Source organism: Alligator mississippiensis, chromosome 9 (genome assembly GCF_030867095.1).
Source record: "Alligator mississippiensis isolate rAllMis1 chromosome 9, rAllMis1, whole genome shotgun sequence".
In the NCBI taxonomy this organism is placed as follows: domain Eukaryota; kingdom Metazoa; phylum Chordata; order Crocodylia; family Alligatoridae; genus Alligator; species Alligator mississippiensis.
In genome coordinates, this window is record NC_081832.1 from 14,629,732 (window position 1) to 14,646,885 (window position 17,154).

At 42.8% G+C, this 17,154-nt stretch overlaps 1 long non-coding RNA gene across 2 annotated transcripts in view; it reads right to left on the reverse strand.

Annotated features, from left to right (window-relative positions):
* LOC109282464 (uncharacterized) overlaps positions 1–17,154 on the reverse strand; it is a 209,944-nt gene that overhangs the window by 9,048 nt on the left and 183,742 nt on the right. The window contains exons 7-8 of one of the 2 annotated variants that reach the window (XR_002089455.2): positions 12,012–13,015; positions 11,292–11,922 (exon numbers count right to left, since the gene is read on the reverse strand). The exons of the other annotated variant lie outside the window; for it this stretch is intronic. This is a non-coding gene — a long non-coding RNA (uncharacterized LOC109282464). Of the gene's footprint in view, positions 1–11,291; positions 11,923–12,011; positions 13,016–17,154 lie in introns of those variants that run through there. 2 annotated transcript variants of the gene reach the window in all.

Consider the following 17,154-nt stretch of genomic DNA (forward strand, 5'->3'; position numbering starts at 1 on the left):
TTCATTGCACCATCTGAATCTGGGATTCATTTTATCCATTTTGGAGGCTGAAATCTTCAACCTAAAACTTCCTTCATAGTTTCAATTCAGACACACCTCTTAACACACCATATTTAAAAAACACTTACCCCTACACCTTGGTGCTGAGAACTGAGTTAAGGGACCATGATTCCCCTTGAAAAAGTGATATGGCAAAACACAACAAAGAAATAGAGGAAGCACAGAAAAGTGTCCTTTACCAGGTATACTTTACTCACATACAGGGCTGTCCCCAGTGGGGGGGGTGAATCAGGGTGATCGCCCCAGGCCCTGTGCTTTGAGAGACCCCGTGGAGCTGGGCAGAGCGGCTGTGCTGACTGCGCTGCTGCTGGCTTCATATCCAGCCACTCGGCATCCCCCACACCGCCACCCACCAAATCTACCAGCAGCTTCCTCGCGTCCCAGGGCGGTGCCCCGCACAGGCTGCTTTGCCCTGGGGACCCGCACCCTGTTTGGGTCATCTCTGCTCACATACTTTCAGCTAATAACCTATACAATAAATCAGAGTCTAGCAACCTATGGAAAACATATGCAAAAACTAATGTTGAAAGGATTACATGACCACGCAATATTAAAGAGGTAAGGTTCTTGCCAAAGCTACCAATAGAAATTTACTTCTAAAATACTCCCCACAACTCAAAGCTCAGGGCAGATATAAAACATAATGCAGCACAGACATCTCTGCATGCAAAGTGATTTGCAACAAGTAGACCCCAGACATATAATCACTAGAACCTAATTTTTACTGTACTTTGCCTAATAAAGAATTTCATTATATTTCTAAATTGCATAGTGTGTAGACCTAATAGGTGTCTTAAACATTTGGCCTGCAGTAAAATACACCCCTTGGCACCTAAATTTGGCATCAAAAGTTGTTGGTCACAAGCCATAGCCAGCTTTACTCTGAAAGCAGGTGAAGGTTATTGCTGACTTGAATTACACATATGGGAGTATTATATTACAGGTAATCAAGACAACTTGAAACATGCAAGACCAGATTGCTTTTCATCAGTGCTGCGTGCCATATATGTGTCAGTCAGGTGGGAAAATGTGTGCAATATAGTGGAGCAAATGGTGCAGAACCGTCTCAAAGGGAAGTCCTGAGTAAAGAGCCTTGGAAGTAGCTGTGTTACTTATATGTGGGGTAAAATATGTTATTTTTAAAATCAGGACTTTTAGACTTCTGCTGTGACAACTGAGAAGGAGAATACCACAAACTAGCAGGAAAATACCACAAAGGGTGTGCATGTTAAACTAATAAGGGAAAAAGAGGGCCTTCTGCAGGATTTATAACATATGGGATGAACATAATGGGTTCTACTATACACAGATCAGCTCATAGAAATGTACATCATCTAAAATTCTTCTTAGACTATTGGGCATTGGCAAGTATGCCAAATGGCAGAAAACAAGGTTCCTGAATTAGTAGATATGACTCCAGTGACATGATTTGGCAGTCACTTGGAAGTTATGAAAGGTCAGGCTAGATTATTCTCAAATTAAGAGTTGGTATACAGAGGATGGGGATAAACTATTTTGTTTCCATATCAGCTATATAAATGTGTGACATTATGCATATTTCACCCAGGTATTTGAGGACTAGACAAAGAACAAGTGTAAGCCTGAAGTACAGAATATATACATTCAGAACCAGCTACTATAATTCTGTTCTAGCCTAGTGCTTACATGTGCCCATCATCCTTCTATCTGAGTAACTTCTGGAAATACGTGAGTGTGACTAACATCTCTTGCATCTTTTTCTCCTTAAAGAGAAAATTAAAATTCAAGTATGTGTTTATTTTATGCCTGTTGTGGTATGTTCTGTGTTGTTGAAAGCAAGAGTAAAAACATGAATCTTGAACTTTGAAAGCAGGGTAAAAAAGAGAACATGAAAGTGAAAAGTGGCAGCAGAAGTGTGATGAGGCGGCCCAGGGCAGCTGTAACATGTGGGGGCAACAATGACTTCTGGCTGCCACTGGTGCAATCATGTGGCTGCAGCAACAATCCCTCCCCACTCCCGCCCCAAGCTGGCACCTGGGACTGCTGTAACCATTAATCCTCTGGATCACAGTGTACACATAAGAGGTTTAGTTAGATGCCTGATGTATCTGTTTGTAGCTGACAAGCCCAATTCGAGAGCAACGCAGCTAGTTATAAGTTTCAGAGATCCGTACGCTGTCCGAGTTGGAGTCCACATGCTGCTTTCTTCTTTCTTGCTTGGCTTCCACCCTCTGGATCAAAGCTGCTTCATGTTGAGCTGCAACCAGTGCCAGATGTTCCCTCCAGATCAGATGGGATTCTGCATGCTCCTCCCAGCTTTCTAAATTGATGATGAAGGACTTCAAATAATCTTTGCAAACATCATGGTACTGTCATAGATGGTGACCCCACTTTATAGAGTTGTCTCAAATCTCACTACACAAAATATTCTTGGGGATACGGTCTTCTTCCATTCTCTTGACATGGCCAATCCATCGTAACCTCCTCTTTTTGATAGTGGTTTTTAAGCGTGTCAGTCCTGCACAGTCCAATATCTCTGTGTTTGGTATTTTGTCTTCCCACTTTATTTTCAGAATCATACACAGACATCTCATGTGGAAGCTGTTCAGTCTGTTGATATGCCTAGCATATGTAGTCCAGATTTCTGAACCATAAACCAGCAATTATAGCACACAAGTCTCATAGATTCATATCTCCACCTCAGCTGATAGTTTGCTGTTATTCCAGGCACATTTCTGTAATAGCCCGAAATTCTTAGCTGCTTCTCTGATTCTGACAGTTCAGTCTGAAGGTCAAGATTCCTGCTGATTGTAGAACCCAAGTAGCAAAAACTGTCAGTGACACCAAGAAATTTATCCTTCAGATTGATGTCAGGTATTGGTTCTTTCATCCCTTCAGCCACCTCTTGAGATCAAGAAGATGTGATCACAGTCTTCTGGAGACTAACTGTCACCCCAAAACTCTTGCATGACTCAGAAAATCTTCCCAAGGTATTTTTCAGGGAAGATTTACTGTGGACAGCCAAGGCTGCATCATCTGCAAACAGGAAATCTCTCAGAACCAGTTCCTTCACCTTGGTTTTTGCTCTAAACCTTGTGATGTTGAACAAGCTTCCATCTAGTTTGGTTTGAAGATAAATGCTATCCCTGCTGCCTTTAAATGCATGAAGAAGCAGAAATAAGAAGTAAATGTTAAAAAGCATGGGGACTATGACACACAACCCTTTTTCATCCTGTTGTTGATGTCAAAGGTGTTTGACTTTTGTTTCATATGCTACAGTTGCCTACATACCTTGATGTAATGAGTTCAGCAGTTTGAGGGGACAACCCAGCTGCTTCAGAACAGTAAAAAGGCCTTGTCTGTTGACTGTATTGAAGGTCTTTGTCAGATTGATGAAGGCTATGTGCAGTGACATTCATTTTTCTCTACACTTCTCTTGCAGTTGCTTGACCAAAAATATCATATCAATGATGGAGGGTCCTGAGTGAAAACTGTATTGACTTTCAGGATAGATTCTTTCACCTAGAGATTGCAGCATAAGGAGTATGATGCAAGTGACAATTTTTCTGACAATGTGCAACAGAGAGATACTTCTATAGTTGTCAGTCGCTGCTATCCCCTTTGTTTTTGTATAATGGTACAAACCAGCATCTTTGAAATCTTGTGGTACCACTTCTTTTTTCCAACAAAGCAGTATAACTTTATGAGGCTTTCGAAGTAATTTGTTGTTGCCACTTTGGAGATTTTAGCTGGCAAACAGTCATTGCTACATGCCCTGTTCCCAGGAATTGATTTAATGGCTTTCTGCAAAGCTTCAAATGTAGGCTTGTTTCCTAAATCCATCATAACTTTGAACTGTTGTAATCCTTCAAGCTCTTCATGTTTCATTTCAGTCTCACTGGAGTATAGTATTCTATATTGTTCAATCCGATGATGAAATTGTTTGTATTTTTTAATCAGTAATTATATTTCCATTTTAGTCTTTCAGTGGAGCTGTCTTCTTCTTGACTGGACCACTTGCTTGTTTGAAACCTTCATACATTCCATTGACATCACCTACATCAGCTGCTTTATGGATATCGTCACAGAGTTTCAGCAAAAAATCTTGGGCCCACCTCTTAGCCTCCTTTGACATTTCTCTTCGAGCCTTTCTCAGATTTTCCAAGGTTATAGTGTTGGAAGATTTCTTATAGTTGGTTAGTGCTGGCTTTTTGTTCTAGGTAACAGATTCAAAACTGCATACAACAACTATTTTTCATATTATGCGTAATTAAAACTGTAGAACTCTTTGCCATAGGATTTTTTAAGGCCAAGAATTTAGTGAGATTTAAAGAAGGATTGGACATGTATACAGAAAAAAATATGCATAATTATAATAGTTCATGTTAACATCCTGGAAGTGCTACAAAACCTTGTTTCAGAGTTTAAGTCAATCTCAACACATAGGGACTGGGATAAACCTTTCACGAGAGCAGATTATTTTATATATTTCTGCTGTTTCTTACAACCTGCACTGAAATATCTGGGGGATGGCCAGTGCTGGAGATAAGATGGACCAGGAGTCTCAGCCAGTCTGGCAATTCCTATAGTTCCACATTCCTATGACTGAGGTAGTACTAAGGTGGTAGAAAGGACTTGAGATGTTAACTGCAAGACACACTAACATAGGAGATAAAAAACAGGAATTCTGGGATTCATTAAATATGAAAGAAACTGCTGCTATTTTGGGAACTGGATTGTGGCTTTTGTTTACTCCATTATTTTTTCCATAATTTAGTGTTCCTAGTATGAGGAAGGCACGTTTTAAGATGACTGACAATGGCCTAATTTGGCCTGTGCTGTTGTCTCTTATTTTCTTTGGGAATTGTCTGTTTTTCTCTCAGTCTTTTCTATCGCCATGAGTGAAAACAATAACATTACAACTCTCATATCAACAGTCTCTTTATACCCTTTCCTATTCTTGCTACATCTTTGTCATCAGAATGGAGAAACTGTCAAAACAATGGATCTGTCTGCGGTATTTTCTGTTCTTGTTACAATCAGTGATATAACAATGCATTATCTCATGACTGTGTAATCACAGATACCTTCTTGTTCCCAAAGTGTAGTATTATGACAAGAACAGAAAAATAGCACATTCAACAATAGCACAACAGTTGATTCCCATGGCACACTGAAAACTACACGGTAACAGAAAATGGAGTAAAATGAATATAGACTATTAAGACTAGGCTGTCATATGACTGGACTCCCATCATCCCCCAGACTTCTATCATCTACCATACGTTCCATCTTCCATGTCTGGCTGGGAACATATTTTTAAAAGCAACAAAAGAAAATAAATTTTCTATTTATGACAATGTTCAGCCTCTCTACTTATTCCTCCCCAGGCCTTACTTGGTAGGAAATAGTATATAATAAAAAGGCAGGCAGGACTGGGTGTTTTAAAATTTTAATCTTATTGCTACTATCGTTGCTTATCATGAATTTGTGCAAAACATTTTGCATTCTGCCTTCTTGGCTTATTCAGTTCCTTACAATTGCCTACAAGTGTTGGGGGGAAAGCTATAACAACACCCACTCATGAAAAAACCTCAATGCTTGGCTATGCTCCTTAACATATAAATGTTCATTGCCCCTCTCCTTTTCTGCACCTTCCATTTTTCCAGTTCCCCCTCTGGAGTTACAAAGACCTGATTTTGAAAATGCCAGAATCACAGGGCTCCATACAATTACTGGAATGGCATATACAGATAGAGTATGGATTTGTGTGAGCTAAGTGGCCAACTGAATGGCTATTTGCAAGGACAAATAAATATCCAATATCCTCATAGAATTTTAGTACCTGTGCTTTCAAATTAGGCACACAACTGCATGCAACCATTGCTTTGTGATCTAATGGAATAAAAATCAAGGTCCTGAGTTTTAAATTCAAGTTTCTATTTAATCTCTTTGACTTGGTTTATACCCTTTGACAAAGCATCTTTGCCCTTGTTTTTAATGTTCCCTGAGCACTACAAAAGTCTAATAAGTATTAGATTTGTTGTAGGTGACTTACATGATAAATGGAACTCATTCTCCTTATGTTTCTTATGTTTCTAATTTAAAGACTAATAATGCATTGCTATGTCAAATAAGTATCATAGTCTGTGCCTATATATCCTTTGTGTACCAGTCATTTGTTATTTCTATAGCACCATCACTGTGCATATAGCAACTTACAGTTACTGATTATATGACAGGAGAAAGATTTCAGTCAATCACAGCCAAGAAGAAAAATGTTATTGTCCCAACAATGCTGATATCTTTATTAGCACCAGGCTGAATTCATTCCAGATGGAACTTCATCTATTTCAATGGTATTGCAGCCAGGATGAATTATGTGTTCAAATGTCATCATTCCTTTTCTTCACAGATCATTTTCTCAAAGAATTATTCACTGTTTATTTCTGTCCTTCTGTAGTCCCTGGAACATCATCTTGTGTGGTCCCAGAGGAAGGATGGTCCAGTGGTTAAGAAGCAAGCTTTGTACTTGGGAAACTGTGGTTCACTTCTCTGATCTGCCAGATTTCCTGTGAGACCCTAGGGAAGATTCTCAGGGCTAGATCCACAAAAGGATTTAGATTTCTAGTGTCCATGGCACCCAGTTGTATTCACAGCTCTGAATTAAGACTAGGCTCCCTGTGCTCCACTTCCATGGGGCAAGTGAGACACCTAAAGATGGGATCCTTCAGAACCAGAAGGATAAGTGCCAGCTCTGGGTCAGAAGGAGCTTCTCTCTCTGCTTCAGATTCTCAGCAATGAACATGATCCTGGAATTATGCATGAAACCAGGTCAGCTCTTTCTTTAAAGAAAAAAACCCAGAGAGAGAGACAAAACCCACACTGCCCAACCATCCATTGCACTCACCTGAGAGAGGGACACCTGGTTTCATAGGATTATAGTAAAGTGGGGCTGGAAGGGACCTCATGAAATCATCTAGTCCAGCCTTCAGCTCAAGGCAGGATCCTCCATGAGTAAACCATCCCAGGCAAGTGTCTGTCTGACCTACTATTCAGAAAGTCCAGGAAAGGAGATTCCACAACTTCTCTAATTAATCTGTTCCAGTGCTTGACTACCATCATAGTCAGCAAGTTTTTCCTAATAGCCAACCTATATTTCCTCTGCTGCAGCTTGAGTTCATTGCTCCTAGTCCTGTCCCCTATGGCCACAGAGAATAGTTTATCTCCAGCCCCTTTATAATTACCCTTCAGGTATCTGAAGATTGTTATCAATTCCCCACTCAGTCTTCTCTTGTCCAGACTAAATAACCCTATTTCTTTCAGCCTATCTGTATAAGTCAGGCTCCCCAGGCCTCTAATCATTTTTGTCACTCTCCACTGGGTTCTTTCTAATCTGTCCACATCTTTCAAACCCCAGCTCTGCTTATTTGAAGAGCAGGAATTTGAAAACTATTTTTTTCAATAGCCCAGGAGAGTGTCCTAACCACCCAACCACAGTAAGTTTCTTCCTTCTTCCCTTTTCCTTTATGATCCATGAATATTTAACGATTTACAAAAAAAAATAGAACAGCTATAGATGCGAGAGTCTGGGAAAACCTCACATCAGAATATTGAATAACCTCGTAGCCAAAGCATTCTCCTGGGTTGTGGAAGATCTGGATTCGTGGCATTGCTTCAAATCAGTCTGGGCTTCTCACATCCTAGGAAAGTCTGTTCACCTGGGAGCTTGGGGTATAAGAGACTGTGACAGGTTCATATTCCAGAGGCAGCTGTGACGCCCCCCTGGTGGCCACGTAATTCCTGCGCGAGCTCTAACTCCAGGGACCCTCACCTCCTCTACTCGCCTGCCACACCTTTGATGTTGTTAGGGTGGAGGCTTCTTGAGGGACCTAGGCTGAGCCTCAGTCTTTTTAGACCTGAGACCTCTTCTCAGATCTTGGCCTTCTCAGCCTTCACCGGTTTTTTTCCTGCTGAGCCCTTTGGCTCCAGCCCACTGTCCTGGACCAAGCGTTCAGGTGCCCAGCCTCTTGTCTGGCCTTCTAAGGCTTTTATCTCTGCCTTGTCTTGAGCTTCTGAGTTTCCCTGGTCTCTCTATATGTCTGTCTGGGCCCCAGGTCCTGTCCCTGCTTGCCTCGGGGCTTTGGACCCTCTGGCCCCCAAGTCTATGCCTCTTAGGCACTAATGGGATTGTCCTTTGTGGGTTCCATGGGATCGCCCCTCTAGGAGTTCTCAGTGTGCCCCCCTCCCTGGGCACCATGGGATCACCCCTCTCAGTTCTCTGGGACCTCCAAGCCACCCTTCACAGCCCCCCACAAACCACTGGATGTTCCTTCCAGTGTCTAGTCACCCCTGGGCATCAGACTCTCCCTGGTCCCCACTAGGCACCAAACCAAACTAGAACCAAAATATAAGCTCTCCTTGCTATAACTTGAATTCCTACCCCTACCATGTGTCTTAATCCATTGCTAGCCTTCAACTTCTTCATTTGCTATCTCCAGGCTTAGCATGCTCATGATCTGGCTCTCAGCCACAGGCACCTCTGCAGTGCTCTTCCCTGCTCAGCCTCCAGGGCCAGACTGCCTGACCTGCCTCTGGGACTGCCCTTTATATATCTGGCCCTGCCCTTTTCCAGTCAAGTGACTCCCCAGGGGTTACTTGCAGGTGCTGGCTAATTAATCTCATTACTTCATCTGACACTGTCTCTCACCCCATCCTCATCAATAAATTAAGTGACTGTGGCATTGATGCCTGCACAGTTGGAAGGGTAAAAAATTGGCTGATGGGGCGCACCCAGACAGTAGTGGTGGACAGGTTGTACTCAACCTGGTGAGATGTGAGCAGTGGGGTCCCCCAGGGCTCGGTCCTCGGGCCCTCACTGTTTAACATCTTCATCAGCGACTTGGACGAGGGGGTGGAAAGCACGCTGTCCAAATTTGCTGATGACACTAAGATGTGGGGAGAGGTGGACATACTTGAAAGGAGAGAGAGGCTGCAACTAGATTTAGACAGACTACAAAAGTGGGCAGATGAGAATAGGATGGGGTTCAACATAGACAAATGCAGGGTGCTGCACCTTGGGAGAAGGAATCCACAGCATATATACATACAGGCTGGGGAGTTCCCTTCTTGAAAGCACAGAGGCAGAAAGGGATCTCGGAGTCTTTATTGACTCCAAGATGAACATGAGCCACCAATGCCAGACTGCAGCCAGCAAGGCCAGGCATACCTTGTCATGCATCCAAAGGTGCATCTCAAGCCAGTTCAGAGAGGTGATACTCCCTTTCTATGTGACTTTGGTCAGGCCGCAGTTGGAGTACTGCGTCCAGTACTGGGCGCCGCACTTCAAAAGGGATGTGGCCAGCCTGAAGAGGGTTCAGAGGAGGGCCACCCACTTGGTGAGAGGGCAGCAGGACAGGCCCTATGAGGAGAGACTGAAGGACTTGAACCTGTTCAGCCTCAGCAAGAGGAGGCTGAGGGGAGACCTGTTGGCTGCCTACAAACTCATCAGGGGAAATCAACAGCAAATAGGCAGAGCCATTTTCTCCCCAGCACCACCTGGGGAGACAAGGAACAATGGTAATAAGCTGATGGAGAACAGGTTTAGGTTAGAGATCAGAAGGCAATATTTTACAGTTAGGGTGGCCAGAATCTGGAACCAACTTCCCAGGGAAGTGGTCCTTGCCCCTACCTTGGGCAAATTCAAGAGGAGGTTGGATGATCACCTGTCTGGGGTCTTGTGAACCCAGCATTCATTCCTGCCTGTGGCAGGGGGTCAGGCTAGATGATCTATTCAGGTCCCTCCTGACCCTAGCTACTATGAAACTATGAAACTACAGCAACTCAGTTGTAGCTGTACCCTGCCTGTCCTACAGGAATCCCCTGGCCTGTCTCTCTCTTAAAGTGACAGAGTGCCCCAGGCTGTATGTCATAGAGACATGTGCACTTTAGTCTCATCCCTGGCTGTCTTTTGTGCAAGGCCCAATATGGTGGACATGTACTGAGAACTGTCACCAGACTGTTACCAAATGGGGATAATAGAAAGTCCCTATCTGACAGGGGTGGTAAGAGGTTAAATAAAGATTTTGAGGTCTTTCCATATAATGGTATACATTAAGTACAACATAGTGGGCCCCTGGGTGAACAGCGTCTACATGAGACATTTACTGCAGAGTTGCCTAATTAACTCCACGGTAAAGTCTCAGCATCTATACGTGTGGCCCTATTAGGCCACGGTAAACCAGTACACATTGCCACAGGTTAGTTCTTGTTAAGTACTATCCTATGGCAGCATTATTAGTGCATTGCAATGCATGTGTTGACGCTGACGGGGCTAACTGGGGCAAGAAGGTGCTTCAGTGTGGGGCTGCCTGCTGGCTAACTGGGCTGGGCTGAAGCAGCCCCAAGCTGGCAGGCTGACCCCCCCCCAGGTCCACTGCCAGCCAGGTCTGCTCTGACCTGGCTCAGTGTTCTGCAGTCCTGGGTGCACATGTAAATGCTGCACCTGAGAGAAATAAACTCTGATGCAAACTGAGCCAGAGTTTATTCAATAGCATTAATAGCACATGTAGACACTCCTAGTATCAGCTTTGTGGTTTAAACTTTCAAATCTTCATAGGGTTTAATAATGTTATGTCTTTTTGCCCTTGCCCTTGATTTTGTCTCATTTTTTGTAATAATTCTGTGATTTTTTGGACTTTGCAGTTGCCACTAGGCCACATACCAAGTTTATTGTGAACTTCGTAGGAACAGAGAGGATAGAATGCAGACCTTCACCCTTGGAAAGTATGCCCACCTATTCAGGTAAAGATTTTTTATGACATTTGAATAGTGAAAGGTAATGGCACACACAGACCCTTCCAAGGACTATAACAAGAGCAATGTTTGGGGAGTTGGCCTTTGATGTTTAATCAATGACATACTCTGTTAATTCCCTACTTTCCTTCCCTACCACATAATAAGTGATCTCCAAAATTCACTACTTTGCAAAGAAAACTGATAGGCAATACAGTTCTTTCAGACTGGTCATCTACTAGAACAGTTGCACATTAAACCAAGCACCAGGAAAAAATCTGCATTTGTGTTAATTGCTATATTTCAAATGTCTGGCTTATTAAAATTTGAGTTGTTGATTCATTGTTTATGACATGATTATGTAACTGCCTTGGGTCAGTGGGACCAGGAATGGGTGCTCTTAAATTCTGCTCTTAGAACAATGGAATATTAAAGCACATTCTAGCTGGAGTGTTCCCTCTACTTAAAGAGGCCTTTAACGCAAAAAGGACATGTGGTCCAGTCTGCTTCTTTAGCAATGAGACATCCAGCATCTTGTCTTGAACAGTAAAGTACATCGCTATCTTTCTTACTTTATTTGATTAATGTAAATGATTTGCCTGCAGCAATCAGACTCTGTTTGCCAGGATAGTCATTACACAGTGACAGAGATTAGTATGGTACTTAATCAAAAAGAACAGTGATTGATACTCCATCAGTTTTGGTCTTTAATCAGCAAAGCTTTCCTCCAATCATCAGCCATTAAAGAGTCTCATTTATCTGATTACTTTTGGGGCACTGGACGTTTTTTAGAAAAGAAAAGGAAGCTCTAGAATTTTAGTGACAATGCCCAAAGATACAGCTCTTGTGCTGATTTTTTATTGCCAGAAAAAGCTGAAAAAACCCAACAATAATTTATATGGGAGTCCATGGCTCAAGGGTTAAGAATGTGATACAGAGACTTTTATTGACCTGAGACTCCCCAGTAGGTTGTCATCAACAATCCCTTGATTCAAGGATGATCTCTACCGCTGCTCATTGATGGGTCTTGAGGTGACTTAAGAGTCCAATCCTTGAGCCACAGACCTGTCTGCAGAAGTTGAAAGTCTTCTGCAGGGGAGAGTAAGACATAGGTTAGGATTCCTCTCCTTTTCCTTCCTCCACCCTCTCCTCCCTGGTTTGAGAGCAAGATGCTTTACCTTGAAACAGACGGCTGCTTGGTTGAGGTTGCAGTGCCACTGGAATCAGTCGACAGTCAGCTCCTCCCAGCCCTTAATGTTGGCATCTGTTTTCTTGAAGTATACCTTCAATATGCTCTTGTAGCATTTCTTCTGGCTGCTGCAAGATCTCGGGCTATTACTAAGCTGGGAATAGAACACTTATTTTAGGAGTTGGGAGTCAGGCATCCGCACACAGTGTCCAGCCCAGCGAAGTTGGTGCTTTAAGATCACCGACTCAATGTTGGTAACAGTGGGGTCAGCAATAACGCTGGCATTTACGCAGTGATTTTCCCATTTGATGTGGAGAATTTTCTGGAGGCATTCTTGGTGATGCTTTTCCAGGCTCTTAAGATGATGACAATAGGTCACCCACATTTTACACACATTTCACTTGACCCGTGGGAGTGATCATCCTTGACCATGAGGGATTGCTGCTGCTACCAGTGATGACATCTGTAGAGGATAGGCGGGATGACAACTGCATTGTAGACCTGAATGCTGGTGTCTTTCCAAAGACTGTAATGAATAAAGACATACCAAAGCAATTTTCCAAAGGAGACACTTGCACATCAGATCCTGTGCTGTATATCCTCATCAATGTTCACCCTCCAAGAGAAGTAGCTACTAAGGTAGGGGAAGTGCTCAACTACCTCCAGGGTCTTTCCCTTGACAGTAATTTTGTGGGGGGAAAGTGAGGTCACATTCATGACCTGGGGCAGGCTAATAGAGCACTTTAGTCTTCTTGATGTTGAGAAAGAGGCCCAAAGTTTGATAGGCTTCTCTGAAAAGATCCAGTGAAGTTTGGAGGGTTTTTTCCATGTGCACAAGAATGGCACAGTTGCCATCATACTGAAAGTCAAGGTTGGTTGTTTTGAGTACTTTGGTCTTCATCTGAAAACATCCCAGATTGAAGAGCCGTCCATCCATTTGGTATTCCATGTCAATTTTAGAAGGAAGGCAGTCCTTAATGAGAACCACGATGACTGTCAAAAAAAATGGAGAACAGAGTTGAAGTGATGACACATCTTTGCTTGACCCCACTTTTGATGACAAACTGATCCACTACATAGGATGGTCATAGACTTCTTGTCAGAAAGAAGCCTCAGGACCTTGATGTACTTTTCAGGACATCCAAATCTGGCCAGTACTTTCCACAAGGCTTTGCAACTGATTGAATCAAAGGCCATGGTGATGTCAGCGAAGGCCATACACAGGTCCTGATGTTGTTCCTGACACTTTTCTTGGACTTGGCAGACAACAAAGATTATGTCAGTTGCCCCATAGGATGGTCTGAAGCCACACTAAGATTATGGCATGACTTCCTCAGCAAGAGGTAGAAGACTTCAGAAGGATGTGGGCAAAGATTTTCCCTGCTACGGAGAGGAGGATAATACCTCTATAGTTCCTACACACAGTCCTACCTCTTTTCTTAAAGATAGCACTTTGAGGCACTCCTGAACCATGAGTCAACTGTGGTGGACACCACCATCAAATCCAATCCCCAACACCATGAAAGGAGATTTCTCACCAACCCTCCTATCCTAGAGGAAGTCTGGTGTGCCATCAAGCAAACCAAGAACAACAAGGGTAGTGGACTGGATGGCACACCTCCTGAAACCTATTACGCTGGCAGCAAGAAACTTGTACTGAAACTCCATGAATTATTCTACGAATTTGGAACAATAAAGAAATCCCTTGGGACCTGAACAATGCCAATATCTCCAGTAGAAGCAGTGTCCAAAAGACAGTATCATGTGATGGCACTTTGGAGGCCATCTAAAATAACCTGGTGGTTTGAGTTCAGTTCCTAGAGGATAGCAGAATTACCAATACATTTGCCACATATTTACTAATGTTCTCAACAACTGTACAGGCACAAAAACAATTGACTAATTCATCTCCTAAAATAGCCCCCTGAAATCAATGGGGATCAACTTGGCCAAACATTATAAGCAATTTAAACGCTTGCTGAGTCTTTCTGCCTCTAATGTGTCAAGCCAACTTTCTGATCCTAAAGATTCTCCTTCCTGAACAACTACAGAAGATCTCTTTAATCCTGTGCTCTGGTACTGTTGAATTTTGGCTATATATTCACCCCAAAAGAGATCTGACTCAATTCAAAACTACTCCATGTACAAACTCAAATCTCACCACCCTGCTTTGGATCCAGAGGATTGGTTTACCCCCATGCCTTCTTTCCTCTAATATTTCAGGAGTCTATAAGTCTCCTTGTCATCATCATCCATCTTCCACTGAAATGCTTGCTTTTCTTTCATTTCTTCTTATTACAGATATCCTACTTAGCATGGGCAAGCAGGCAAGCACACATATTCCTATCTCAGCCTGTCCTGTTTACCAACAGCTTGCCTACTCAATAAGAAATGGAGGATGTTTCTCACAGCATATGCCATGAAACTACACAAATTCCTAGTAGTTCAAGTGCTTCCAGAATCCCCTAGCTTTGATGAATTACAGTGTAAGTTAAGCCTAAATTGGATTGTCAGGGAGAGTAGAATAATTATACAGAAGAGCCTAATGCTCAGTTTTGATTCATGGAGAGCCGCAGAAGCAGCTGAAGACAACTATGCCATAGGGCAGATGCACTGACTAGTAGAAATGTAAATAAAAGTGAATTAAGACCAAGCAACCTACATGATCCCAGTCCATCATAGCACCATATTAGGGAGGAATGGAATGGAAGGAAGAAATAGATAAGACTGACAACAAATGCAATGAATTCAGATGCTATAAAAGAGGAACATGAAGTTTAAAAAAATACTTTAAATAACAGGTTAGAGAACAAGCAAAGTCTTCTAAGAGAACAACTCCAATTTTCAGAACTTATTTTTAATCAAGTGAGACTGTGAATGGTTACCACAATGCAAAGTACTGCATGCAGATCAGACATGCAAGGGCATATGTATTTTTGCACAAGTGACTGTATGTGCACAGTGCTGGAAATCTGGACTTCTGCTCAGAACCAAGGGTGTCTTAGTATCCTATATTTCATGTAGTTCTTTACTCTTGGATGTACTTGCATGAAACACAAAAACTTTTGAGGCCTAAATTATGCTTTTGTGTATGTTAAGTCATGGTGATGATGGGTGAATACCCTGTGATCCTGAACGGCATGGTGAGAGGCACTTTACACATTAGGCACTTGTAAGGATCCCTAGGGTTGATTTTCTTTTCGCCTTCATGAGTATATATCAGGAGTAACTCCACCACAGACCATTGCTACAAAATCAGAATGAAAGAAGAGTCAGACCACTTGTACTAATCATCAGCTCTTCCACTAGACTAATAATAAAGAACACAGACCTGGAATAATAAGGGATGCTGCTGGCTAGATCTAAGCAATACTGGTTCTTATTGAAGTTCTGGCATTGAAACACCAGGGGGCTCTAGGTCTGGGTTGATACAAGAGTCCACCAATAGAAGAGGTAAGCTCTTGCAGATTTGGACTATGGTAGAGTTAAGTCAACATGTTTGAACAGGTAGGCTGTGCTAACCCAAGGTGCTTGGTAGAGTACTGGCAAAAGAGAGATGGCTGCTGCCTTCCACACCTCCACTGCTGTAGTGGAATAAAAAAAGTCTTATACTTTCCCCATTCTCAGGTATCCATGCAGATACAACAATACTTTGGCTCAGAGAATATGTATTATGGGTGTGTGAAGGGGGCCTATTCAATTCGGATTCGGATTTGGCCCAAATCAGGGACAGTGATTCGATTCGTTGATTCAGATTACTGTCCCTAATTTGATTCGGCCAAATCCGAATCTGAAGATTCGATGCTGATTCGGAGAATCAGCAATTCGGACACAGCTTTAAAAGTTTTTTCTACACACCCTGAGGTAGTAGCATAGCTTGTGACTGCTGCGATGCTGGGGCGGATGAAGTGTTCCACAGGAGTGGGGGGTCCTCCACGTGCTTAGCGGCAAACCCAGAAGTGCACTGGAAGTACATCTGGTCCACTTCTGGGTCTGCCAGAGAGCACCCTGGGCCCACCCCCCCATGCCTCCCCAGCCCAGCAATTGGCTGCAGGGAGACCCCAGGTGCTCCCTCCAGACTCAGGAGGCACCAGTCACCGAGCTGGAGGAGGTGCAGGGGGGGCCCAACACACTCCCTGGCAGACCCAGAAGTGGACCGGAAGTGCTTCTGGTCCACTTCTGGATTTGCTGCCAAGCACACTGGGATTCTGTGGGAGGCTCCATCCCCCCCACCACTGCAGCTTTCACAAGCCACCTGCTACCCAGAGGTAGGTAGAAAAAACATTTAAAGCTGTGTCTATGTCCAAATTGCTGAATCGTTCCGAATCTCTTCGAATCAATTTGGAGGGATCCAATTCGGTTCAAAGAGATTAAAGGGTCTCCCAATTCACTTCAGATTTGGAGATTTGGCCACTGAATCAGGCCAAATCTCCACTGAACTGAATCAAGGACTAAAGCTTCGCACAACCTTAATATGCATACAGACATAGACACACTATACACATACTATATTATAGATAAACATATCTATATACACATGCACGCACATATATAGAGAGTGTGTATAGCATAGTGTGTATACACACATATGTATATGTATGTGTGTGTATACACACAACACATATATGTGTGTAAGTATACACACACACACACACACGCACACAATAGGCACCTGCTTGACAAAGTAAGAGTTACTACTCTGGGCTCTCTGTAGAAGGAGAAGAGATGCCTAGACACTCCAGGAAAGATAAGAAGGTTCTGTAGAGTCAAACAGAAGGGGGACTTGATGTGCAACAGACACTGGAAGATTGGAATTTATCATTGCATGTTGCAGACAGCAGAATATATTCACACCAATTATATTCCCACTGCTGGGATAAAAAAGGTGATTATGATTAGAAAGGAAAACATGATTGTTCTATCATTACAATCCCTCAAAACAATGAATATAAATTGCTTCAAAAAAACCTGCAATATTTTTATTAGTTTTTAGAAAATAACATAAGACTTGTGTGTGTCCCCTAGGTTTTGTCATTTGGAATTAGGAATGGGCATGATGAAGACTGGTGAATACTAATGAGAGAGCAGGCCCCTTCAGTGCTATTTTGCTGGGCTAAATCCCAGTCAGGCCA